Consider the following 25,542-nt stretch of genomic DNA (forward strand, 5'->3'; position numbering starts at 1 on the left):
TCTGAAATCACATTTTACATTTCTTTCCAGCAGGCAATACTTCACAAGTGTTTGCTTTTTAATGCTTGAACTTCATGTAAGCTTTGCTTTCATTTTTTTTTTTTCTAAATTTGTAGCTCTACCGGTTCATGAGATAAAAAGTTGGAAATCATGAACCCTGTTTTCAAATTTACCCATAAGTCTGGCTAGAAAGGATTATTTAAAAAAAAGGAAAAATAAAAGGAAAAAAAGCGAATTAATAAAAGAAGGAAAGTGAGCTGGTATTGCACTGTCAGATTCTTAATGCAAGTCAAATGTTTACAGCCTGACCACTTGAGCTCAGCCTGTTGCTTATTGGAGTTGTTGCTTTGATTGATTTACTTCACAAGCTGAAAAGCTGTATGGATGAAATGCTGTGGTTCCAAGTAAAAGAAGAGAGGAATTCCGCTGTGAAAGTGTCAGACATCCTCAAAGCTGTGTCTAAGGCAATCCTTGTGGTACTACCCTTTATGGTTTGGATGTGAAACCCACCACAAACAAATCCCTGCTTACCTCACAGTTTATGTGACTTCAGGATCTTGATTGCATTTATCTGACTGTCACTGACATCCTTTGGCACCCTGTCCCACTCCCAAACAGATCATGTACCATTATGAGCACAGCAAGTCTTTTTTTTCAGTCCCACTATTTCCATTGTTCCATGAAACTCCCTCCCCTGGCAATAAGAGCCTTTCAGCCAGTTTCCAGCCTTGAGTCATGCATGGTAGGTTTTCACTCTTCAGCCTTATGCTGAGATGTTTCTAAAGCTTTAATAATCGATTCTCTTCATGGAATATACCCTGATGCATAAAGAGTCAGGAATGACATCCCTTCTCAGCATTAATTTTGACATACTAAGCAAGCCAACACTTCCAGACTCCTATTCCTCTCAATAATGGTTTCCATGAACATGTCCTATATTTCTGTTAAAAAACCCCTCTGGATTTATACATGAGTCCAGGATTTCTGTCTCACTTAAATCCATTGTGTATTAACTCCAATCAGACTGGGTCCAAAAATATTAAGTCTTTCAGCAGGACAGGCTCAGCTCAGTTTTATATCTACTTGGTACAGCACTTCCCAGAAGTGTTGCCCCTTAATATTGTGGTTCTGGACATGTCAGACTTACTGCTCAGATATTAAATCTGTGATGTGCATGTGTTCAGCAAGCCTGAAGAGATGCAAAGCATTAAATTTGGTGCATACAAATATTTTACTGCACTTGAACTTATCTGAGAAATGTGGGGAGGAGCACAGCAGTTCTCCCTGCCTTAGCATCACCCTTTACCTGTTTCCAACAGGAATGAGCAGAGGTGATAGTGACTGAGCACATTAGCTATATGCACTACCCTTGCAGCATCTCACCTAATTACAATTTTGATTTACTTTTTTTTGGTTAAATCTCAGTGCTGTCTCAGAGTTCTTTGTCTTGCCAATATAGATAAATATGGTAACTGAACTGCTTTTGAATTTATGTTTTAAGCTGTCATTTTGTTCCAATGGGACAAAACTCTCAGAATATGAAAATTTGTGCTAATACCATGGTGCATTAATAAAAAATATGGCATGTGTTTCTCATTATGTGGATGAAGAAGAGACAAGTGACACTAGCTTTTCAAAAGTCTTGTTTGTAGTATCTCTGTATTTGTTGGCTGAATGATTTTACAGAAGTAAATTTTACCAGATCAAATAGAAAGACACTTTTTTGTACACAATGACTGCTTTGACCTTCAAAAGCACTCTATAGTGGTCAACTCATCTTCCTCTGGAAACGAACTGAAGTAAGAAAGAAACCTTCTGGAGTGTTGAATTTGAGACTCAGTAGATGAGAAAGGGCAGAAAGGTGGGTCCCACAGGATGCGACTCACACCCAGCAGCTCTTGTTCAAGTGTGTGTGCCTTTTGGTGAGTCAACTACAAAAGTTTTGGTTTTAAAGGTTACTGCTACTATGATTTACTGCCAAAGAGCATTATTGGTAGTAATGTCTCACTTCAGTAATGCCTCACTCCACACAGCTAAACTGTGCTTAAGTCACTGTAGCCTTTAGCACTATTGAATCATTTCAGTAAATACGGTTTTAATAAATATAAGGATTGGATAACAGCAAATCAGTGCCAGAGCTGGAAAATAACCTGGGACTACTGGCCCTCAAGTCTATGCTCTAATTAATGCAAACATTTCCTCTCTTATCCAGCAGTTAGGATTGCAAGTGATACAAAAAGAAAGTGAAGAGTTTCTGTGGATATTTTACTAACCTGCATCTTGTAAATATTAGCTACAATTGGACTTTCAGTATAAATTCCAGATTTCAGTATAAATTCCAGAGCACTGCTCTCAGGCAGATACTTCTCTGATTCATTGGTGTTTTTTGGGTTTTCCTGGCTTTGTATTAAGGGAATTACATCTCACTGAGTTGTGTAAGAAGGATTGAGAGCTGTTCCTTGGCTAAAGCAATGCTCACACAAAGGTTCTCAGTGCCAGTAAAGCTGTTTCAAGTCTGCCAACTAACCAACAGCACTTTTCTTCCACCTTTTTTTTTTATTCCCCCTTGGCTGTGAATGATCCTTTATTGTCTCCAATTCAGTCCTTCTGACAGGAAGGGTTTTCTTGAGGTAGCAACATAGCCAGGGTGTCTGAGCCTCTGTTGGGCTTTTCCCAAACAGTCTAAATCAATGTTTCCAAACTGTTTTCATTCTGTAACTCCCCATCTTCAAGGGGAGGTATAAGCCTCCATGTAATAAGTTGAAGCCTCCCAAGGAGATGCCCACCATGGTCTAATTGACAAGCTCTTCAGAAGATCTCTGAAGTTACAAGCTGAAATTAACTGGCCAGATTCAAGGTCTTATATGTGAACTTACATCCATCTAGAGCATTTTCAGTCCAAGGTTTGAGATGAGAGAAATATTTCCAGTGATAAATTTTTATTTAAAAGCCTGTCCTCCATTAATGGTGGTTCCACTACATTAAACCATCTGCTTTGTCAACTTATTTACTAACACAGTGCTGAGTTCAGAAATTTCCCATTCATTTCTAAAAACACTCGTCACCTACTGAGCTGTTGAATTTGTGGGAAGAAGGGTGGGAAAAAATGACATACAGTTCAAATTATAGATAGTGGAAAAGCCTTTCCTCTCTTAGATTATGCACCTGTGTGAGAAATGTTGAGGGAATTTTCCTGTATTCTGGGTATGATCAGCTGTCCCACAACCAGGGCAGCACCAGTTACTCACCACAAACCTTTCACTTCTCCCCCCAGGTGGAAGTGTGAAATGGTATTTCTTTATGTACACACACAGTTCTGACTTTTGTGGCTGAGCCAATAGCTCTGGTGTTTGTCTAACGTTTTCCTCCACCAAAAGATCAGATGAGTAACAAGTGATTTCTGTCATGGGGAAATACAGTGGTGAGGACATCACTGTCTCAGAGAAGTCAACAGTTATGAAAGGAGAGGACTTCATAAACAGGAGTAAGAAGGGCAGAGTTGTAAACTCTCCAGGCTGAAGATTTTCTGGGATCTCAATCACATGTTCTAAGGTGATAAGATAATTCAGGAAAGTTTCAGGTGTTTCTGAAAACCAGAGAAAAGTCCTACAAAACAGGTCTATAAAGATGTCTTATTCTACAGACTGAGTTATTTCCAAATGATCACTAATTATTTCTGTTCTTATGTGTACACATCTAAAAACCTAATTTAAGTCACTGTTTTTTTAATACAGTGACCTGGAATATAAATAATTGCCTTTTTGAAAAGTAACTGTCTGTTGCACTGCCGTGTCAGGATGCTAGTACAAGATTAATTATGTATTCAGGAGCTGAGAAAAATCAAATTTGTCTCAAGTGGCACTGTTTTTAATTTCTTTTCTCATGAAGTCTCATGAGGTTTGGCTTCCTTTCTGTAGAAAGTGACCCAAAAAGAGGAGAAGTTGTTTTCTACTTTAGACATATTACTTCCCAAGCAAAGGAATCTATCTTCACTACATTACACATATGCTTTATGAATAGAGCTTATTCTGATTTGTATGGGGTGCACTGGTCTGAAATCACTCAGTAGCTAGTGCAAAAGATCAGAATGATCAATACTTCCAACCAAAGACACATACCAGAACTCTAAAATAGTCACCAAAAACACTCAGGGAAATAATTTAGGTTTTTATATCTTTACATCTACAGTCTTGTGAGTTTTTGAGATATACATTACATGAGTGGCCAAAGCTCCTCAGTGTGACATGGTGCAATTTATCTGATTATTAGACCAGCTACAGCAAGAATTTGCTTTGTCTGATGCACATAGAGTCTTTTACTGGCTGCCACTTAGCTTTCAACCACATGGTCATCCAATCCTTACAAAACATGAATGGATTTTACGGAAATTGAAATAATTTTGTTTTTGCAGCCTCACCTTGCCCCTTTTATTCATTTCACAGAACTTGTTCACACCAGGACCAATATTCACAGTTCTTTTCAATGCCACATTTGCAAAGCAAATGTCCACAGTGAACCCATACAGACCCTAGGAGACTCAGCGACAAGCTCTCAGATCCCTCAAGAAAAATGAGGGCAAAAACATCCAGGGATCCACCTCCACAGGGAAATCCTGAAGAAAACAGGTATTTCATCTAATGACTGAGGGGCTGCTCACCAAAGCAATGGGGATGATATAAAAGCCTGAGAATGAAAGGTCTGCACAGGTGCTGTTGCATGTGCAGACATCCTCCTTCGAGTCCTGTGCACATCAATGCTTCTACACATTTCCAGAGCCATTCTCTTAATCAATTTCACTGAACAAAGAGTGAGATTATTGCATGTACAGTGCTGACACAGTCTTCAGTTGTGCATGTGTAACTTGGCAAAATTTAGAAAGTTTTTTACGGGGCAAGAACAAAGTTGTAGGAATCAACCAATCTTGTTTGATTGTCAGGAGCTGAGGGCAGAATTAGATGATGTCAGGATGCCTTTATGCTGCCCACTGGTATTTATCTAGGTGAATGCTACTTATGAATAAATTAAAATCTTCTGTAATTGCTAATGTGATAAGGACTGATGAACAGAAAAGCTGTTCAGGAAAAGGTCCTCCTTGTGTGGAAGGAGGAATAAAAGGGGTGGGGGGGATACTGTGATGGTTAGCAGAGGAAGTGGAGTGTAATGTGCCCTCTCTGAGTGCCATTGTAAGCCTTAGAACTGAGGAAGGGATTCTGTGAGTGCAGAGAAGAGGAAGAAGAGTTAACTAAAGTGTTCATGTACAGAATGAACATTTTTGCTGACAAGAAGACTGAAAAACCTCATAACCAAAAAGTAGAAACTCCTTTTCTTTCTTTTTTTTTTTTCCTTTTTCTTTTTTCTTTTATCTCTGCTCAGTGTCTCTGTGAAAAACATGTGAAACAGAGATGTTTTAAGTTATTTTTTGTGGGAGGGAGCAGGAAGGAAATTTAGAAGGATTTATGTACAGTGCTTTGGCACTTTCAGAAGCAATAGGAAGTTTGTTTATTTAAATGGTACTGGCCAGAGAAGAAAACTGAAACTCTAATCTCAGAAGAAGATAAATCATTACCTATTTCAACACCCTTTTTTTAGATTTTCCTGGGGTTCAGTTATTTTTTTGTTTCCATGGACAAGGATTACTGACTAACTCAGTCTCACAGAAAGTGGATTTCCATCTCTCAGAGGAAACACAGGCAAAGATCACACCCTTGCAGAATGGCTGTGCTAAGCTGCTTGTCTCCAGACCATCTTGCTTTAAGTAGTGGATATGTTCCCTGCTACTGACTGGACAGTGAAAATGAAATACAAGTATTACAAATTACCTGAGATGATGAAGTATTAGAATTCCTCACTCAGCCAACCAAACCTGTCCTTCTGCTCTAAACACTAAATTCCAAATAAGGACTCCATTGTAAAGACATGAATTTAGTGTCTCACAAAAACAGACATATTTGGTCTTTTCTGGGTACTCTTAGTTCCTCAATAGACAGATGTCAGTGGCAGTGGTAAAAAATGATCTTCCATATAATGTAGATTGTTATAGGAAATCAATCCAGCTGTTGTGAGCCCCTCTCAGCCTAGGCTTTCTAGCCTCACAAAAAATAGCTTATCCTTACAGCATATCATGCAGTGGTAGATTTGGTTATCCTTTGGTCAGTTACATACTGAAGTAAAATAGTATTTTACTGGCATGGAGATGGGAAATTTCATGTTTAGACTGCTATTGAAAACTTGTAACAAATGATCGGAAACTTTGGCACACCCATTCCCCTTTTCTCACCCTTTTCCCAATGTAATATTTTTCCTTGAAAGATACCTCTCCCTGCCCAGTGAATCCTAAAGCTTCTGCTTTCATCATACAAGCAATTGTTTCTCACAAAAGACCTTTTCTTCAGCCTGAAATTAACAAGGCTTGTGAGGGGGAGGGAAAAAACTTTTATTTGTAGGAAATAATTTGGTTTTCTTCTATGAATGATAATTAAGTGTTGGGTTTGGGGTGGGAATTATCAGGACATTTTTTCCCAGCACTAGTTCCATTGTCAACATCACCCACTGCTGAAGATGATTATAGAAGGGGATGGAATTTCTGATGCATTTTTAACCTACTCCATCAATAAAATTTCAGTCAGTTCTTTCCCCTAACTTTCCAGCCACCTATAACAGCCTCAGAGCTTCTGTAAGTTTGTGTTTTAACCATACTGGGCGGAGGAAGCAACTGCACTAGGTTTTCCTGTTCTAAGCAGGTTTGAAACCAGTTAGTTTTTAAAGTAAAGAAACCACAATTGTAAAACCAAAACCATGCTCAGTTTGAGAACAAGCACTACTTACGGGTCAATTCCAAGAATGTTTTCACTTTGTGTTACCTGACTGTTGTATAACATTGGGTGAGTTATACTTAAGTTTCCAGAGAACAAGGATGGTCTGCTTTCATTTATAACTGACAGCAAATTTCAAATGAAAGAAAAAACAAATAATAGATCAAAAATGAAACACAACACGTCATTAGTAGCTGAGTATTCATTGATAAAATTTTAGACTATCAGAAGCTTTTTTGTTCAATATTATCTGTTTTACTTATTCTGGTTGATTAAAATTGCATTTGCAATAAGATGTCCATTTCAAAGGAATTTCCATAAATAGTGCCTTTCTGCAATAATGAGTTTTAACACAACTCTGAAGGCCAGGCCAATTCAAAATGTTGATATTGGAGCTAAAACCAGGAAATGCTTCTCTGATTTCTGTGTTATGACCAACTTACCTGATTCAGAACAAAACTGTTTAATGATTTGTCATCACAACTTTTAATGGAATATCCTGTGTTCAATTATGTTTCAAAGGGATCATGTTCAGTTCTGAAATCCAAGAGAATGTTATCACAGGGAGCTGGTCTTAAAAACATTCCTGTCATTAACTTCTGATTCTTATGTGTCATCAGCAACAGTTTGTCACCCATTCCATTTTGTCTACTGAAACACATCGAGCACCAAATGAAAACAGAACTGTTGAGATATTGAGAAATCTTGAGTGGTAGCCAACTCAGAAAGTAGAAAAGCTCAGGGTTTTGTTTTTTTTAATGGACTTTTAGTCTTCTTTGAATTTTTCAAATTCATATTAATTCATAGGAAGATGAAGAAATGCTACAGTATTATGACCATGACAAGTTTTTTGCATTTCTGCTAAAATGGTTTATCTGCTCTTAGTTTTGCACATACACAAATTGTCATATCAACTAGGAATAGCAGGAGCACTTAAGAAGATCTTTTTTTTGTGTGAATAAAATATAAGCTGTGATTCAGACTGGTAGGAATAAGGGGGTTGAAAGTTTTCTGTAAAAGACTGAAAGTAAAAGTGAAGATACGATGAGAAGATCTATATATGGACACTATGATAAAATCTATATACATGGTGCAGTTGCTGGTAACAGATTCATATTTTCCTTTCTACAGATACCATGGTCACACTACCACACAGAGGGAAGTGCTAATGTTTCTAAATATATTTTATTTAACTACTCACAAAATATGCACAGGCTTCTGATGGACTCCCAGTATCTGCAGTACATGCATGACCTTTTTAGCAACAGTGATTGCATCTGGGCAACAAATTGTAGTTTACACAGGTTAAAACTGCCTTATAACCCTGGAAAACCCAGGATGCATTCCATGTGTAAATATGCTGGTGGGAAAGGACACCCTTGTACAGGCAACAAGTAAGATGTTGATGGAGACTTAAATTTGCTTTCTAGTCATTATGTCTCAGGAAGACTGATCCAAGAACTTAGCAACTGCAGAGAAATTATGCAATCTTGGGGCATGCATTCAACAGAGACAGTGAAAGTCCTAACCTACTTCTTGATTTTTGCTGTTCATACACCCATAGCAAGCCCATGCCCTAAAATTCTCCTGTACTATTATAGCCCCAAAGGAGCAGAAAATGGCCTAATAATTTCTTTATCACCCATGTGAGCAACAACAATACAGGTAATGAGTTACCTCAAAGTGATGTTGCACATTAACTTCTGTCTATCCTATGTAAATTAGGGTTTTTTTTCTAGCACAAAAGCCCTGGCTCTTACATTTACTCCTGATATCAGGTTGTGCTTGATCATCAGAGAATGACTTGGGTTGGAAGGGTTTTAGGATCCAGTTCCACCTCCCCTGTCATGAGCAGGGACAACTTCCATTAGATCTGATTTCTCAAACCCCTGTCCAACCTAGCCTTGAGCACTTTCAGAGATGAGGCATCCACGGATTCTGTGGGCAACCTGTTCCTGTATCAGCCTCACACAAAAGTACCTCTTTGTAGTATTTAATTGAAACCTACTCTCTTTCAGTTTGAAGACATTCCTCCTCGTCCCATCACCACCGCCCTTGTGAAAAGTCTCTCTCCATCTTTCCTGTAAGCTTCCTTCAGGTACTGGAAGGCCACAATTGGGTCACCACAAAAGCCTTCTCTTCTCCAGGCTGTACAATCCCAATTCTCTCAGTCTTTCTTCATAGGAAGGGTGCTCCATCCCTCTAATAATCTTGAAAAGGCAGAGCCACCTACTGTGCAGTCTGTTGACAAAAGACATCATTGTTATATTCCTAGACTGTGATTTTTCATGTGTGATTTGTATTCTTCCAAGTACTAACAAATTTTTGGGGACTGAGACTTTATTCACTTTTTTCCTCCAGTGACTAATCCCTGAAGAGCCAGAAAGTTTAAGGTCCCAATTAATTCTAGCAAAGAGAAGAAGTGGGAATAGGAGCTTCTCCCCTAGATTAGGGGAAGGTGGTTATTCTATCACAGTGCTAGTGGAAACTCTTTGAAGTGTTTTATTCCTATTATTAAGGCATAAAACTTGAAAAAATATTCTCCTTACGCAGGAATCTGGCAAAATATTTGTATTTCATTTTTTATTGCTAAATACTGTAGCATGTAAAAAGCTTAAATAAGCACAATAAACTTCCATACTTTCTTTTCAGGTAGATACCCTCAGTGGGCTCATGGCATCACCAAACCCACTAAGCACAGAATGGGTGTGGAAGTGGAAAAACCCACATGTATGGTTGCATATATATGTGTAGATATATATTTTGCAGGTATTTGGCAAGTTTCTGGTGAGTTTGAGGAGAAACCAAGTACAAGGTTCCACCAGTGACTAGAAGGCTCTTGAAAACAGGACACCATGCTATGATTTATTTCCCAACCTCAGCTCAGTCCTTGACCTGTTGGTTTCCATGGTAGATTTCCAGCTAGCTAAACAGCACAAGAGAGGTGGTGGTGGTGCTGCTGTGCAAATGCATTAATTCCTAATTCTGGTGGGAGCAGAAGGTAGGAGTCAGCTCAGTCCCTCTCAGGCTTGACAACTGCTGCAGGCAGCCTGAGGCAGGAAAAGACAGAGGCAGTTACTTGGCAGGAAAAATGAACTGATCAGAAGAAGCACTGATTTCTCTCTGCTGCTTTTACAGCTAATGTTTCAGATTTTGTGCAAAGGCTCCCACAGCAGCCAGAGCATCTCTCTCTGTACACACCACACACACACACGTGTGCAGGGGGCTGTATAGGAAACACAGCCTGAGACATCCTTTTTGTCTGTGAAAGGAAGTGTTTGAATTGGAAGAAGATTCTTCCAAGGAGAAAACATCAGGGACACATTTATACATAGAAGTAGAAATTTCTCTCTGAACTTCATAGAGGAATGAGTCTGAGAGGCAGATTTTATAAACAGACCCCTCTGGATCTCTGAAGAGAGGATTTGAAAAGTCAAACACATCCAAGACATGCCTATAAAAGTAAAAATTACACTGCCCAGAGCCTTTTAAGCAACAGACTTATTTCAAACAACAGAATACTGTAGCTCTTAGTCTTTCTCTCTCTCTCTGTGTAGACATACATTGGCAAAACTAACCTCTGAGTAAAGATGCTGTTAGTTTAGGGATTTTATCCATTACAGCTGTAAGACCCATGGCTGAAACTTGTTGATCCTTTCTGCTGAGCAATAAGACAGGCAAGTCAGATGCCCAGAGACAAAAAACCTTCCCCTTGTTTTGCTAAAGGAATGAACTGATTGGGCCAGGAATAATTTGCCTGTCATTTAAGAAGCAGTTTGGGTAACTATTCTTCCATTAGTAGAGTAAGTTGAATTGGTAAGTTGAATTAATTCATCTGAAAATGAATTAATTCACTTGAAAGTTAAAAGATTTATATTCAGAATGAGCAGTTACTGTAATCTTCATTGGATAAACGCTATGAAACACAAAGGATGCTGGAAGAGTCTGCCCAAAATGAGAGCAGGAAACCTCAGGACTCGTGAGTTATTCCCAGTCACTTTCAGAAAGGTTTATTTTCACATTTCCTTCAACACAAAGTGCTTTGCTCTTCCAGCACAGTGAGAACTAGAGATGTCTGCAGGCAAACACAGTCAGCATTGGAGATGTTTTCTCCCTGCAACTGCTGAATCAGATCCCTTTAACTAGTCAGCCTTGAAACTTTTAGTGCACATTACATTTTTATTCTGCAAGGCACCTGGAGAGTCTATCCACGAGTGGTATGCTGCTGTGTCCTCACAGCTTCAGCAGTTCAAAGGGGAAGTCATGAGCCACCCAAACATGCTTTTGCAGTTCTTCAGGAGGAACAAAACCACTTTACCTTTTCTTCCTCACTACCAGGCTTTCAAAGAAAAGCAAAATTTACAAGTGTTCCAACAGTTTCATTAACTGCTGCCTGTCCTCTATAGACAGCAAGGGTTAAGGATGCATGGCCCTGGCCACTTGTCAGATTTGGCATGCTGGAGCCAACAGCTGGTGGAGGCAGTTAATTAGTCCTTTGCCCTGCTCAAAGTTCAGCCTTGATTGGCAGGGAAAAGCAGGCTGCACCAGCCTGCTTCCCTCTTTCAATTAACAAAGGCCTGTGCCATCAAATTACCTTGGCAACTTGCCATGGCATCCCTGCCTGAGCTTTTCCATGGCAACAGGAAAGCGAACCTTGCCAGGGCAGCATCTGGTCTATGGGTGGCAGATTACCTGCCAAACAGATTTACTAGCTGCAAAGTGCTGCCGACTGCCCTGAGAAAAGGAAGCAGGAAAATCTTGTGACAAAAAGATGATTATCCATTTTAATTTTCTTTTCCAAGCAAAGGTTTACAGAGGTCCACTTCCTGATGTGTGGGTAAGAGATGTCTTTATTCTTTCTGGGCATGAAAACCATTAAATAAATTAGGCTTTATCTTATCCACAAGGTCTTCTGGGCATTACAGAAGCAAAACTCTTTGTTGAGGACTAATGTCTATTATGCAGTAATCAGGCTGGTCTTGACAGAGCACTGCTGGTTTTTCATTTCATTTATCACATCCATTTTGTTCTTGACACTAGAGATACCAAATAATCATGGGTCCAAGTGCTCATAAACTAAATGGAAACTCAGCTCTGGATGTCAGAATCTCATCAAGTTCCAGTGGTCTGTAAACTCAATCACAGCTGGCACTAGGTTTGTAAGCAGTGTGAGACTTTTCCAGTGGACTATCTGAACTCAGTAGAGTTTGAAGCTTCTGGATTCATCAAGGGCAGGGAAACAGACTATAGGCAGTGCAGGACTGGCTCCATCTCTACCAAATGACTCTTGAAAGCAAGTCATGTCACAAAGGAAAGCCAGAAAACCAGTGGGCAATTCCCAGCCAGTTCCTCTGTTTGGGGAGACGATTCCTTTCTGACTCTAACCCAGTCAGTCCATTAACACCAAGATCCTGTGACAAAGACACACTAATTAGTCTCAAGTGGTATATGAATGGAAATACAATATGACTGCCACTATGCAGCAAGGAGTGAAAAAACACAGTCTTTTTCCAGTCCCTCCCAGGTCATTGGCACACATCTGACATTTCTGTGAAGCATCAAATGTGATTGAGGAAAATAATCTCCATCTTATTTCAGCTCTTCTTACAAACCTAAGCATCTTCTCAGAAACTTACTCACCCCAGGATGTCTCTATCCCAGTTACTGCCTCTGTGAAATTTAAACACTGGACCCTGAGGTTAGTTTAGCTGGGTAGAGCATGGTGCTAATCATGCCAAGGTTGTGGCTGGTGGGTTCAGTCCCTGTCTGGGTCATTCACTTAACAGTGAATGGACTCAATGATCCTTCAGTGTCCATTCCAGCTCAGAATATCCTGTGAAAGAAGTGCAAAGACTGATGGTAGCTGCAAATGGAGCAAGCAGAGAGTGAATTTGCTACAGCAGGGGGAAAGTTTGCTCCAGGTTGGAAAGGAAGTTGGTCACCAGTGCTTCACACACTCACCTAAAAGCACCATAACATTCTTTTGCTTGTCAGTGGTCTAGATTCTTCTCTTTCTTTAGGTGTGAGTTTCTAAGACAAAAGGGAGAGCGTGCGTGCCCATGTCTCTCAGCATCAGGCAGAACTATGTGTGCTGAGAGAGCAAAAACCATACCTAGGTGTGGACAAAATAAATTGGACAGCTAGGACCTGCTTGAAAGGCTCTTGGCAGAAGGATAGCCTCATAGATCAGAATACAAATAACTTGAAAGTTCATCATTTGGTATTTTTGTATGAAGGTAATGGACAGCAGCACTCTTCATAGAGAGGTGAAGATACTGGAACTGAATGACCTCTTTATAGTCACAGAAGTTTCACCAGTGCTCTCTTTCATCTGTCTAGGATGTGCTGTCTTTTAATCTCTGCATACTATTAATTTTACTCTCTTCCATCCATTCTGGTTCTCCTGCTCCTAATGGAAACATTATTTCAGTAGAGATCAGAGATGAGCCAAATCCTGCAGCTCCTCTATACAAGGAGAGGCTCCATATTGACTTGCTGCTGCACCAGCTGAGGCAAACGTTGATGTTGAGATCATGTGAGAGATCAGGCTGGGTTTGGGGAGGACTAGCAAAGGGAAGCAGGGAGGCTTCAATGTCCCTTTGAGGGATCAGTGGCTCCAGAACCTGAGGGAATAGCTGTGTCCATCAAGAATAGGAAAATACAGCCCCCCCAAGGAGAGCTGGACCTCCTAGGGTGGAGGTCTGTGGCTTTCACGAGTCTTTCTCATTGCACACTTTGGGGACGTGCTGAGGGATGTGGCCTCCTTGAAGACCCCAGTCCTCAAGGAGCCTGTGACATGGCCTGCCAAACCAGTGACATTGTGGTTGTGTCTCTAAGTGAACATTCTCCCCTCAGTCAGGGACATTTTTCACCTTTAATTGTATCAGCTGCTCCCAAATAGAAGTGAGCTGAGTGTGGTTCGTACATGACTAGCTGCCCCATGAAGTTACAAGCTTGGCAGGGGCTTTCATCCTTCACTTCACCACATTGATATATCCCTCAACCAGACATCTTGAGTTTTCCCTGCCCTGCAAAGTTGAAGAAAGAAAAAAATTCTTTCAAAGAAAGGCTCCTTCATATTATATCATATGTTGTCAAAAATAAGGAAACCACCACACTGATGAAAAACCTTTTGTTTCCAGCCTCTGGTATGTTCATTACTCCTTTCCAGACCCCACACTTTACCATGTCAGTGTCTCTGTAGGCAAAAGGCATCTGAGCATGTAATTTTTTTCCTCTCTTCAGTAGTGGTCAAAAAAAATTCAGTAAAGGTAAAAAAAACAACCAATAATTTCCCCCCTGTCCTTTAGCTAATGGGTGTTACACTACAAACTGGTGATTGGAAAGTTACTGAAACACCTTGAGGGTGCTGAGCAGACCCACTGAGATTTTTGACCTTTGCTCAAAGTGTTATTGATCCCAGAAATTGTGGGTGCCCCATGCAAGGTGGGATGCCTGGGAAGCAAGGTGGGAAGTGTCAACAACCAACCACAACACACTGGTCTTTATTTTGGAAAGAAAGCAATAATGGTAGTGGCTAAATCAGAACTGAGTTCTTTCTGGATCACTCAGATTCAGACACTCAGGATCAGGGGCTAATCCATAACTTGTGGTCTTTAAGAGGAGAGCTCTATTCATTTCTGTAGCCCTGGGCTTGTGCCCTGGGAGTCAAGTTCCACCACATGCATGAGTTCTGTAACACTAATCAATAGGTCATTGTGTGAACTCCTAGTTCAGTGTCAGGTTGTAAAAATTACACAGATTACAAAGATAAAAATTACAAAGATTGCTCTGTGTCTTCCAGGTATGTGTGTTGTTTCCCTGCATGACAGAGAGATGCTCAGTCTAGCCCTAACATGATAGCTTTGCTATGAAGGAGTAAAAGAGAAAGGAACTACAACTGTATATCTATATTTTTGTGTGACCTACCTGTATCCATTGCAATTTTGAAACAAAGTAAGAGAAGGAAGCACACTCTCTGTCATCTCTCTGTGATCAGAAGTGTGTATTGAATGTGTGCTTCAGAGGAGTGGAACTGATCTGAAACTCTGTCATCTCATATATACTGCTGGGCCACCCTAAGAAATCCTAATAAATCCTTCTGGCTTAATTGCTAAGCTCTCTGGGCCATGGAGATGTGGACAGAAGCAGCATGCTAAATAGCCTTCAGGATGTCAGGAAGCCTAAGAAGCTGAAACCAAGCATTTGTTACCACAGAAGCATTTTTATTGGAGCTTGAATGTGCTATACTTCATAAGAAAGGCTTTACTGGGATACTGGAATTGTTTCATTATTTATAGGGCTGAAGAGTCACCACAGTGGAGTCAGCAGGAAGTCTCAAGGGAAATTTTTTTACTAACATAGGAAATGTTTTCATATGTGGAATTGAACCTTTCACACAGCCTGAGACTATTATTCTCCAAATGGTGATACTGCCTCTTATGTGTTTGAAAGAATTTTGATGATCAAGCCATTTCCCCATGCTGAAAACTGAGTCAGCAACCCAAAGTGTTGTCTCATGTTAGGATCTCAGATTAAGTAATTCTCTTTTATAATGCAGGTGTTTTTTTGCAAGAGGATATCCTGGACACCATCCCCACTGCTGACAAAGTTTAATCCAGAAGTAGGTCAAATCCAGATGGTGAGTCAGGAAATGCTAATGTGTTTTAATTATTAGGCTATTTTTAAAAGGTTCAGCATGTTATATAGCCAGGAAGTGAAGTGGAGCAGAAAGTAAAATCCAAGCTAGATGATTCCTTCTTCTTAAGATAGGGAGATGAGTTATGCATCATTGACACTATTAATGAAAAATAAATTGTGACAGTTCTAGGTCTAAAAGCTGAGTTTGAACACAGAGCATCTAGCCCAGAAAGCAGCACTTGTTTACTTATGTCACGTTTCCTGAATCCCAACAAGTAAAAGAAATTTTCAGTCAGTCTTTCAGTTATTGGTTCTATGTCCTCCTTCCTCCCATTATCAGGACACTAAAAATAGCAGTTCTTTTTACCTTCAGGAAGTTCTTGGGAACAGGAGTGAGCCTGTATGATTAGAAAAACTTGAATTTTTCAGGGCATTTACTCATTTCTGGTAATAATAATAGGTAAAATGATGTAAATGAGCACCAGGTACCCTTACCTCAGATTTCTCTTGGGTATTGCAAGCTCTAAAGAGAATCATCCTGAGGCTGAGATTAGGCAGCAATTCCTGTAGTGATTGGTGCTGAGATATTTTGCACAAAACCATGTAGATGTGTTTGAAAGTCTGAAGCAACAGAACTAGATTTATTGGGTATCAACTGCAACTCCTGATAATGGTTCATTCCTATCTGGTGTATGTGGGTCTGGTTCTAGGCTCTGCTATGTTTATCTTGAGTGTGATCTTGAGCAAATCATCTGTACTCTCTTCCCATCATGTGTAGTGTAAATAAAACAATACCCTATGCCTCATAGCTCTCTTTTAATGTTTATATGTGTAGCATCTGACTGTAGAATTCTACTCCGCTTTGATACTCCTCAGTGCTACTATAAAAATAAGAATATTTATTTTCTGAAAATAAAATAAAATAAAATAAAATAAAATAAAATAAAATAAAATAAAATAAATAAATAAATAAAATAAAATAAAATAAAATAAAATGAGTCCTTGCCCTTTTCTCAGCATGCTACTTGTGAATCCAAGAGAAGTACACCATTACTGATTTTTCCACATAAATAGAAACCTCCATTCAAATTAAATCTTTATGTAGTTATCAAGTAAGGAGAACAACATAAAGCAAGTGTAATGCAAACCTTAGAACAGGTGCAATGAATAATCCAGCCATCCCAGGTTTCCTGTCTTCTGCCTCCATCCTACCCCTGGAATAATTACAGAGTTTCTCTTAGGCTGAAAAAATGCTCGTCTTGCAGTTGCAAGCATATCATGTTGGATTTCAGTTTTATTTTTAGTCAAGTGGATTTGCTGTCTCTTGTCAGTTTATTGTGTTGTGTTAGCAGGGACATTTAAACAGAACAGAGTTTTGCTGGAGCTCCAGTGGGCTCTTGCATATAAAATCAAAGTTCTTTTGCTCGCTTCGTGTTCTCATTCATTCAGTGTCTCAGAGCCTGCCAGCTCTGTGGGCAAGCTGCCAGTTTTGCATTTACTACAGGGTTTTGTGTTGGCTGCCAGTCACAAAGGGTGGTGATAAATGGATTCAGCAGCACCTATTAGGATTAACTGAAGGCTTAAATTCATTTTGAACCCTCTTACTGCCAAAATTAATTATACTAAAATTAATTATGCTATGTTATCCACTGAAGAACAGGCCAAGGTGAGGAAAATACCCACCTTCATGTTTACTGCAGCCTGGAGCTGATGTAACCAAAGGAATCTATAGAACAGAATCCATCCTGCTCACTAGACTCATAAAGCTTTTTGTGCTGCCTGCTTTCAGCTGACTTCATGTTTTGTTCTCAGAGACCTTGTTCTCCCCACTGGCTGCAGTGATTCAGGTCTGTCAGAACAGCGCCTGTGTGGTGATCAGCAAAACAGCTTGGGCAGTAGGAGTATCCTCATATTTTAGCAAAATTATCATCTCAGTTGGAATTCCTATTACTGTATGGGATGTATTTCAGGATATGGCATGTGGAAGAAGTAGGTTTGTAGAAAATCCACTGCCTTGATTGCATTGCAAACCAATGAGGTTCTGTCCAGCTGACCTCTTGTTTGCAGTAATTTAGTCTGGCCTTGTGTTGAAAGGAAACAGCTGGAAAACAGTGTAATATCAGGTGGAAGCCCTGAAACTCTCTACTGTCCAAGCAGCAGGCAGAGTAGAGTCCACCACGGAGGCACAGGGATGGTGAATTAGGTTCTGCCATGTCCATACTTGTGTCATAGCTTGCACTTAAGAACTACACCATTGGATTAGAGCTCCCTTTGAAACTCACACTCATTGGTGTGAGTTATATTGGCAGAAATCTGTTCCACCTATACAATAGGAAAATAAGCAGTTTCAACACTGATAAAATGACAACAAAATCACAATGTCTCAATATATGACTTCCTACATTTTGTGTCCTCTTCTGTAATCTCATAGGTGTGAGGCCCACCTAAAAAATAAAAGCAATCAAATTTCCTTGATCAGAAAGCATCTAACTGAAGGGAGGAATATGGTTTGAAAGATGGAGGAAAGGATGAAATGTAAAAAAAAAAAAAAATTAAAGCTGTTTTATAGAAATATTGATTAAAAAGTAATGAAACACCACTCTTTCCTGTTGCTCCACAGTGTAATCCAGGCAAAGAATTTGTGTATTTTGACTGTTTCAGGGAAGGGCCTGATTTATTTAGTCTTTCTACAAGTTCATCTATAATGCCTACTATAACAAAAAATCAGCTCTTAAAAACTACACTCAGTAGTTCGCATTCAGAGACTTCATTTCAGATCAAACACTGCTCTGCTCATTTTGGTCCAATTCACAAAGAATTCTGTATTTCTCTTGCCACTATCTGCCTGCCCTTAACTTGCAGAGAAAAATCTTGCTTGTCTCTCCTGCTGGAAAATGTGGTTATTGGTAGATATTCAGACTTATTTGCCTTTTGAAAGGCAAATTATACTGCTTTCCAAACTAGTTGTGCATTTCTTGGAATGTTGCTAAAGAACATGTTTTCACTGAGGATTTTTTTTTTGTTTGTTATAAAGGTAGATTTATTAATACCCATAGAATCAAAGCTAGGTTGATTTCTTTTTTTTTTTCTTCTTTCTAGTAATGATGTGTTTTACTGACAGAGAAAACATTCCAGATGGGCAAAATGCTGGTAAACCAGTTTCAGGCCAGGAGCTTGAAACATGTATCAGAAACATTAATCAAAACTATTAACTGTGGGTTAATAGTTTTGATCAGAAACATAGTCAAAACTATTAACTATGGGTTCCCTCTCTCTTCAACAAGGAGCCTTTGGAATGATTCAGTCCAATTATTATTTGAATCCTTATAGGTATTGTTTGGTGGACTTAGTTAAATTCTAAGTTTATGTCACCTCCTTACCAGAATTCTCCAGAGTAACTCCTGAATCACTTTAATGCTCAGAGTCTTGGAAGATTTTTATAATCAGTAGACCTACATTGGACACTAATAGAATGAGAATCTTCCAAGTTCTCCTTTGTCCTCTTTTCACTTTTTTTCATTACACTAGTGACCATTTTTTCATGTCCTTCTTGATAGTCATTTATTTGTGCAGAATCTGAAAACAGAATACTGATCTGGGTGCCACACTAGGTCTGACTCACAAGCATATTTTCAAGTTCTTGTGACATTTGACTTTTTCCATCCATCTGCAAGTCTTCTGAAGTTCATTTACAGATTTCAGTTAGAGACTAGAATGTCTATAGAAGGTTTGAATGTGAAATTGTACAGAACCTTGGTAGCTTGGGTAGTTAAATTCCAGATGAGAAGGTCAAGATGGAAACTTCTGAAAAAGAAAACAGGAATTAGCCACCTGCTGTGCCAAAGATTCCAGGGAAGATGACCACCCAAAACTGTGCAGCATAGGGTATAGGAGTGGATTACATGGCCCAAAAGAAGACACCAAATATCAATAGGACTGGGATTTCTGGGTGATATTTCTTGCTGCAAGGAGTGCAATTCTTTGAAGTGCCATTGCTGTGAAACCCCAACATTTAAACAAGGCTGCAGGGTCAACACATAAACATCCTGGAATCTGACCCAGTTCAGAACAAAGAAACCCTCTGCAACATTAGCAGTTTCTAATTGAACCTCTTGGCTGTTAAGCCAAGCAATCAACGACATAACAAGCAATCATGCCTGATGTTCAGTTAACAGCAAAATAAACATGATAAAATATGTCTGCAACATTTTGAGTCAAAAGCTCACGGAGAATTACCATGTGCTCTTACATCTTCCTCTGTGCAAGTAGTGCATCGTTAGCAAAGTATTATCCATGTGTTTTACACCACTGCCTAATTGCATGGAAGGCAGTTAAGAAGATCAAAGAGCTCTATTAACAACAGATAACTACAGAACAAATATGATTAAAGTAATTACAGAACGAAGTAATCTGCTAATTCTTAATGATTCTGAGGACTCAGAGAGGAGCTCTCAAAGTGATTTTCCTCACTGGAAATCAGGGTGTTACTGCAATGGACTGATATGATATTTTGAGTTTCAAAGTGTGAGCCATTTTTCTATATGTGTTTTCTCTTATGCCTTCCCTTAAACTTCATACTCAATTGTGACATGATTCAGAAGTGGAAACATCCTTACCACAACAGTTACCAATCTTTCTTTTCTTCCCCTCTTTTCCCTTGTCTTTTGATGCCTGGCAAAATTTTCCTGACCTCTTCTGATTTTTAATCAGAACTTACCTTTACATTCTAGAGATCCTCTGGAAACACATGTATGCAATTTTCCTCTCACTTCATTTCCCCAAACATCCTTTCTATCTTATCAACAAGGACTAGAGATGATTTTTCACTCCCTCTCACTCTACCTAAAACCTCCTCCCTTTCTCACCTCACCTTACCTTCAGACATCCTGCCAGCATTGACATTAATGAGCCTTTTTGTTCTTATTCATTAGACAACTGAGCAGTTAATATAGAATTAAAGGGAGATACATACATGTTTATCTATACTGTGAGGGGTTTGGAAGTCTTCCTAAGAACAGAACCTTTTAAATGTGCATCTTCTGTATTTCCCCTGTTTTCTTCCTTCCTTCCCCAGACATTGCTTCTCTTTTGCCCTTTCTTGTCTTCACTAGCACCAAAATATGCTTGACCTTGGTGCCGTCAAACACTGAAATTCAAGAATCTCTACAAATTATTGTGTGACATTACACAGCTTCTAATGGTGTCGAAGCTCCACTGTAACACTTTGCTGTTGACATTAAAGATCACAACTAGAACCAATGGAAAAGCTCATTGAACCTTTCATGGTCTGAAACCAGGTCATTTTGTTCTGCTATAATCAACGTACTTGATTATATTCAAAACTCATGTTGTACCTTCAGAGATGAGCTGTGCACACAGAGAGACTATATTTCTGTGAATTTATCTAATGCTTGCTCTCCAGACTCCTTTGCTTTTTATTCTCTCCTCTTCAGATTCTGCTGAAAAATTTTATTTCCTGGTATCTTGAATCACTAAAGTATTTCTTTTCCAGGCCTGAGATCTTGTCTCTGCTACGGGCAACAGACCAGTGCTATCCCAGTGCAAACACTGCCTTTGTCATGACTAATGTCAGAAAGCTAAAAATAACAGAGGACAGATTCCTACATTTGTATTAGCACTCAGTAAATAACCTATTTTTTCCAAAATTGCTTACATGCCCAGTAAGTCCAGCTCCTCTGAAAAAAACATGGCCAATTGTGATGTCTTCCCAGAAACAGTAAGGAATCTGTTCTGTTGAAAAGACAGCATGAATTAAAAAAAAATCATGTCATGCTTAAGCACATCCATCTAACTAAGAGCAGAAATACACAGGGAAGGAGTAACTGGTCCAGCATGAATTACCATCCTCCCATGACATATTGCTGAGAGCTCTGCTTCTAGTAATGATGGCCATGTCAATGAAAAATACCCTTGATCTTTGTTAAGGAAAACTTAATATGTCAATTTTTGCTTTCAGATTTTCCTTTACTGTTGATTGACTCACCTTTTTCCCTTTTTTTGTAAGATCACCCTGGAGGTAATTCAGTGTCTTTTGAAAATCGAATATTTAAATTTTATATAGATGACAGAGTACTGTCTCTGTTCTTAATTTCTGAGGTGTCCAGCTTTGTTACATTGTCTGATCTTTGCAGTTAGAACTTTTTCCCTCTCTTAGTAACACAGACATTGCATTGTCTTCTCCACTGAAAGGTGGACAGCAAGGTAAAATATATACTTCTCATAGTCACAAACAAACAAAACATTCCTGAGACAATACTATCTCCTGATTTTCACCCCAGTTGACTGATAACTACACACTCCTTCCTGCCTTTTAGACGAACTATTGCTGTCAGAGCACCTGCTTGAAGATCCAGGACTGCAGGAGTACATTTCTAAAGGGATGTGGGGGACAATAGTTTCCAGGTAAGGACAATTGCCAGAATCATCCCTAATTGATTAGCTGATGTATAATGTTTTCATATTTACCCTGTGCCTTCAGGGCTTTTGATCTGCAGGGTGCTCTGGGAGAAAGTTTCTTATTAGAGAGTCACTTCATTAGGAAGTTTTGCTTTATGTAGGCTGGGCTGTGCAGGATGAGGTGTTTTACAGTAGTAGGCAAAGTTCTTTATTGAGAGCTAAAGAACTTGTACAAACAAAATGGTCTGTGCAACTGGCTGAGGAAAGCCTGCCCATTGCTCATGTGGGGTATATTTACCAGGCTGTTTCAGGTTCTGAATCAGGCCATTAACTTGATTGTGCCTCAGAATACCTGAAGTAAAAGCCTTTGTCCTCCAAAACTCAAATGGAAAGAGGGAAGTGCTTCCAGAGGGCAATTCAAAGCACTTTGGTTACACCTGTCGGTGCAAGCAGGGTGAAGCTTTCTCCTCCATCCATTTGGATTTTGCAAAGTTTAATGAAAGTCTCTGTAGGTTCTATCAAAGATGGCAGGAAGAAGTTCAGCTGTCTGGTAGGAGGTAAGACCACACCTGCCTGACCAATTTTCTTAGAGAGAAGTGTCCTCCTCCACGTGGTGTGTGGGGAATTTGAATAGCTCCTCTTACCAGAGGACATTAGGACTACTGTGCTTACAGAAGCATAGAATTCCTGAGGTGGGAAGAGATCCATTAAGATCATTGATCCATTAAGATCAAATCTCTGCAGGGCTGCCTTATATTTACTTCAATTTTCTGTTTGATAGCCAAGTTAGTACCACTGTCTCTTGACTAAATCTAAGGGCACTAAACAGACAATTATATTTTTGCCAGATCAGGTTCTTAAAATCTGTGTGCAGTGTCCCAGTCAGTTTCTTAAAGAAAGGGGATGAACTTGAGTGGGAGGGAGAGAGAGCCTAGGAGAGGGAAAATGGGAAGTCTTGACTATACATTTCACTCCTATTTTCTAATAAAACTAACAAGCAAGTAAGCTTTAGGAATGAAATTACTACAAATATTCTCTCATTGCTTTACTCCCTACTCCAGCTTTCTACTGAAAAGCTGACATTTCTTTCCAGGACGCTCTAAGGTAGTTGCTTAATTAAGTTTAGAAAAGACAGATTGCTACTGTGCTGGTTAATGTGTGGCTTTCTTCCATTTTTTTTTCTCCACAAAGGTGAATATTGTTAACTTTGTTTACAATTTTACTTTTTTTTTTTTTTTCAGAATGCATGTTCTCAGATTCCCAATGCCATGCAGCTGGAGTAGGAAAATTGTGCACTCCATTTCCATTCCATCATGTGTTGTGCTTCAGCTGTATTTCTGTGCAAAGCTGTGAAGAGTGCGTGGTGAGAGACAGGAGATGTTTTAACTGAGATTTTGAGAGCTTTTATTCTTGCCGAATTTGAACTAAGTGGAAGCTAATAGACCAACCAAGCCTAAAGATCCCGTTGCTAAATAAAACATACAAAGCTTGAAGTTAATAGCTATTTTTATAGAACATGTTGCTACTAAAAGAAATAGTGGATTCTTTTAACTAATTCTCTAACCTTTATTTTAGGAATTGAAGAAGATTCTTCCTTTTAAAACAATGTTTAGCCTTCAACAAATTTCCTTCATGCCACTGGGACCTGATAGGTGCTTAGCATGCAGAATGAGCAGGTGATTTATTCAGGCGCTTGAAACTATAATCCTGTAAAGATTTATTGCTTCAAAATCAACTTTAAGACTTCATTGTGCATTCTGAAGCCTAGTTTCTAAGTTTTTGCTTTCAGTGTGTTGGTGTTTTGGTTAATCAATTGGTTTAACTTACCTTTACTGCCAGTTTGCGACATTTAATGCATATAAGATAGTCCCTAATAAATAACTGCAATTTTATTAGCTGAATAGTTAGAAGGACATGACTGATAAGTAAGATGTCACATAAATCAGTACCAAAAATGACCAGCTCTGGAGGCCAAAGATAGCAAACCCTTAAATCTCTGCATCTTCTATAGATTTATTTATAAATCAATGCACAAATCACAGCTGGGAAGTTAGATTCAAGAGTAATTAACTTTAGATCAAACTGTCTTGATACGCTGTAAAACAGCCAGAACTTTGTGAACATAATTAACTTGCATATTGTTTTGTATTTTACCACAGCATGAACTAGTTTGAAAAAAGGTTTCTTCGTGCAAGAAGTTGTCACTTATGTTAGAGTGGTGAAGTAACACAACAATTGAGGGTAACTGCACAATGAACATAGAAATGTGACCATATCTCTAAATAGTTATACAGCAATATTATTTATTTTTGTACTAGACATTTTTCCTTCATTTTCATATGTGTTTTTCTGAATGTCACTAACAAAGCAGAAATTCTTAGTACAGAGGTGGTCTTTACTGCGGCTGTTCTTTTCCTTGCTGTTGATCTCTTTTCTTCGCAAACTCCACTTTAAAAACTGAACATCTATCTGAATGCATATATATATATATATATATATTTTTTTTTTTTTTTTTTTTTTTTTTAAGGGGCACATAAAGGGGGAAATGGATCTTTTACCAGAATCCGGCTGCCTTAGTGGAAAAGTGAAACAGGTTAAATCAAATTAAACCTAGTCTGATTATTATTTTTAAAAAGTAGGAAAATATTCTTGTCAGATAGTGGAGAAATACTGAGATAAAGCAAACACAAAGCTAATTTTCTAAGTATTGTGAGCACCCAGAATTTCAAAAGAAGTAAATATGTAGATGAATATCTCAAAGTGAGCCCATTTTTGCCTTTCCTATCATCACACAAAAAAGCTTAGGCAAAAGAAGATATGTTGAAAGCTATGCCTACATTTTACATTCAGGAATTAGCTTTTCCTGCAGTTATAAAATCATATTACCAGAGTTTGAGATGAAGTCTTAATTTCACTTTCTACTGGTAGTACTTCAAAATTTACTTTGAGCTTTTTGTGCTTAGCAGCTCTTCATGACAACTAAAATGCTTCCTCCTAGTTGTACAATCCTGTTTTCTTAAGGAAAAACCCCAACCAAACACCAGCAATAACAAAAAACCCCACAAACAAACAAAATCCTATACCCCAAATTCCAACAGAAGTCAGCTTCAAGATTTTAAAGAGTAATATGTTTTCTAGCATAAAGGTTTTATCTTGTTTGGTAAGGAAATGCACGAAGGGCAGTTGTGTGCTTGCAGTACTCACAAGTACAAGCCAAGCTACTGTGAGTATCCCTTAGTTCTTTCTGGAATTGACAGAAAATATGCTAAATTTATATTCTCTATGATTTACTATTATCATTTCCTTCATGCAGCTCATGAAGCATTCTCACGGAGAAAAGGCCTTGCACTGGCACTGTCAGAGCACTCAGCACAGAGCACATCTCAAAATAACAGAATATTAATGAGTGAGAGAATCCATGTAGGAGAACATCACTCACTGCTGCTTCTCCTAAGAGATGTCTGATGCATTTCCTGTCTGCTCCAGAGCTAAAAGGGAAAAGCAGTTTAGGGTCTGCATGAATTGTAAATGTAACTCAGCTGGTGTAGAAACTCCAAGGTAGGGGCCCGCAAGTGCAGCAGGCAGAGAAATTAAATATCTTAAATTGCTACATCTACAAGTTCTGGGGAATTATCTCTGTGCCTATGGAAATTATTTAAATTGGAACTCAAGG

General features: G+C 39.0%; 1 long non-coding RNA gene across 2 annotated transcripts in view; it reads left to right on the forward strand.

Annotated features, from left to right (window-relative positions):
• Nucleotides 1-24,326, forward strand: part of LOC108961996 (uncharacterized) — a 190,744-nt gene extending 166,418 nt beyond the window's left edge. For both annotated transcript variants that reach the window (XR_007776989.1, XR_001990432.3), the window contains exons 4-6: nucleotides 15,373-15,453; nucleotides 21,788-21,875; nucleotides 23,111-24,326. This is a non-coding gene — a long non-coding RNA (uncharacterized LOC108961996). The remainder of the gene's footprint in view (nucleotides 1-15,372; nucleotides 15,454-21,787; nucleotides 21,876-23,110) is intronic.
• The last annotated feature ends 1,216 nt before the right edge of the window (nucleotides 24,327-25,542 follow it).

This window comes from Serinus canaria, chromosome 2 (assembly GCF_022539315.1).
Source record: "Serinus canaria isolate serCan28SL12 chromosome 2, serCan2020, whole genome shotgun sequence".
Taxonomy (NCBI): Eukaryota; Metazoa; Chordata; class Aves; order Passeriformes; family Fringillidae; genus Serinus; species Serinus canaria.